Here is a 2,896-nt window from a genome sequence, read left to right on the forward strand (position 1 = left end):
ACCCCGCCCCCCCGGCCTTACCCGCAAGTTACGTAAGTGCCCCAGGCGTGGAAAAAACTACGGTCCAGGTGCATGTACAAAATGGTTATGTTTACCTGTATACGGGATTGTGTTGTAATTTTACATGTGTCGATTAAGTTTGTTTAAAAACACAGAAAACACAATTTCTAAATAGAAGAATGCATAGACAGAGAGATAAGTTTATAGATGTTGCTAGAATATAGAAACATAACGTAAACACCAAGTTTACATGTTTAAACACGAAACCGTATAAATTGTTAAGGAATTCCTCAATTTAAACCAACCACGATTGTTATCGCACAACGTCCGTCCATCGTGCGCACAGATGTTGCCAATCAATGATCGTCCAGCTTTTTATCGTTCGCCCATCGTGCACACACCGTTCACACACCGTGCACACATCGTGCGCACACCGCACATCTTGTAACGTTGTGCGATCCCACAACTGTAGCTTAAAACAGGTCATAAGCTGTCTGTAAAACAAGATCGGACATTTCATTTTCATTACTACTGTCTGAGTCTTGCCGTTACCTGTTTTCTTACAAAACACACATCTTAATTTTCTTCTTCCTATACATTTGAATGGCACATTGCATACAATTTTCGAAAAAACATGTCTTACCCGTGTATTGCGCTCATTACATGGTACTGTAGTCATCCTGCATGTCAAGCAAATGTGACTGTCCTCGACGAAGAATTTTAGTTTTAGTCATATATTTGCGAAATAACAGTTCATTTTGTTTTTGCTTGGCCTTTTTTTATATATTTTTTAACAAAACAAGCCCACATAATGGATCTCATCTCTAGAGCACACATATGATGTTTTCAGCACCAACTGCATGATGCCCTGGATCTGGAGATTTGTATTCTTACGCCAGGATCTGTGTATCTCTGAATGACTTGGGCTATTTCAAAATGCTAATACAAAAAACTTGTGAAATTAATTAATTTCTTGGTTTTTTAATCATGATAATTATGATCATGCTTAATCAATTGTTTGTATACACTGGTCATCACTCGAGTACACAATTAGGACAGTTCAATGCGTAGCAAAATATGGAAACGTGCAAAACGCTACTATGTGTGAAGGACTGAAACAGTCATTCAGGAAAAGTTTAACAAGCGCCAGTTTTATCGGACGGAAAACATTGACAGTGGCATTATAATAGCGTTATAATATTATAAGTTGACGGGCGTCAAGACGAGAACTTTGCTATTGTGTGTAGTCTGTGTGTTTGGTTTTATCAAAGATAATGTGTTGGAGAAGGAGAAAGGCGTCATGGATATACTCAGGTATGTTATAGGAGACTAAGAGCGCTCGGCCAGATCCACAGGGACCGGATAATTTGTTACAGTTATATTTGGTTTAGGGGTTTAGATCAATTTTCGGTGAAAACCCACCCCAATGTTGATAATATACGATCGTTGGGGTGGCATTTTTACCGAAAGTTGATCTAAACCCCTAAAATGAGTAAAATTACTCTTAACAATTTAGTTAAACTGATTTTTAGTATTGATAAATTACGGCGTATTAACGAATATCTATAGTGTCTCGTAAGCCTTAGTATAGGTTGGGTTTCAATCATATATTGTTGTACATTTTAGACCATGCTTGTATGTATGTATTTTAAGTAAAATTGACATGTGACACTTTAATAAAATAATTTGTATTTGTGTATTTGTATTTAGTTTCGGTCGATATATAGCTGAAACAAATTATCAGGCCCCTGTGGCCTGATCTACCTGATCCGTTGTGCTTTGAGAGGGGGTCTTCCCCGAATACCAACTCTACTTAAAATCACATGTTTACATAGATGGTCAGTTGTGATGATAGTGAGTTATAGTCTATTGCAGTAAAGTGTACAGGTAAATTGCACAGGTAAATCAACTTCTGATAACTAATCAGATAATCAATAGCTGTTAATAATTGCAAAATAATAATTAATATTTAGAGTTCCGATCCCAAGCTGTTAAATGGGTAATGTATAAAACAGCAGCACACTTTGGAGAATTATCATATTTCGATCTGTACTTGGAAACATCAACTTCTTTACTCAGTGAATGTGAATTTTGTATTCAGAATTTGTTATCGTTTTAGTTAAACTTGTACTTTCAGACTTGTGTGATTTCTCTTATAATTATTGTCATATAAAACTTGTACTTATTTTCAGATAGAGTGTTTTGCGCTAGAGACTTAAGTGATATATATAGAGAAATTAAATTGTGATTTGTGCTAGAAACTTCAGCTTCATTTAGTGGTTTACTGTTTATATACATGTTTAATAATTATCTTTTAGTGCTGTATTAAATGTGTATTACTGTTATATGTAGGAATAGAAACTGTATTTTATTGCTGACATTAGTATCAATGTGGCTTGAATCAGGGACGTATAGTGAAGGGGATTAGCAACTCCCTCTCTGCCTTACCAATTTTATAACACGTCATTCTAGACTTACCTCCCCCCTATATACTGTCCCTGCTTGAATTAAGGAATTTTATTTTTCATATAATGTAATGCTAACTTTTTTTCATATAATGTAAATATCAATATTAAATGATTATCTTCTATTACTTAGTGCTGTATTAAATGTGTATTACAGTTATTATATGTATGAATAAAAACTTTCTATCCATTTTATTATTGACTTTAGTATCATATCCACAAAATGAATCGACATTCTTAGTTGAAACAGGCTATAATTAAACTTCAAAGGATTTCCTATATAAACACCTTCCTTTGAATTAGCCTTTAAGAGATAATAAAACTAGACACGGATATCAGAAAGGTCACAGTTGATATCACAATATGTATTTACCCTGTGGTTATAAGATGGCTTCGGTTGATTTGGTATCCAGATGTAGACATTAGGTACT

This window comes from Mizuhopecten yessoensis, unplaced genomic scaffold (assembly GCF_002113885.1).
Source record: "Mizuhopecten yessoensis strain PY_sf001 unplaced genomic scaffold, ASM211388v2 scaffold2401, whole genome shotgun sequence".
Lineage (NCBI taxonomy): Eukaryota > Metazoa > Mollusca > Bivalvia > Pectinida > Pectinidae > Mizuhopecten > Mizuhopecten yessoensis.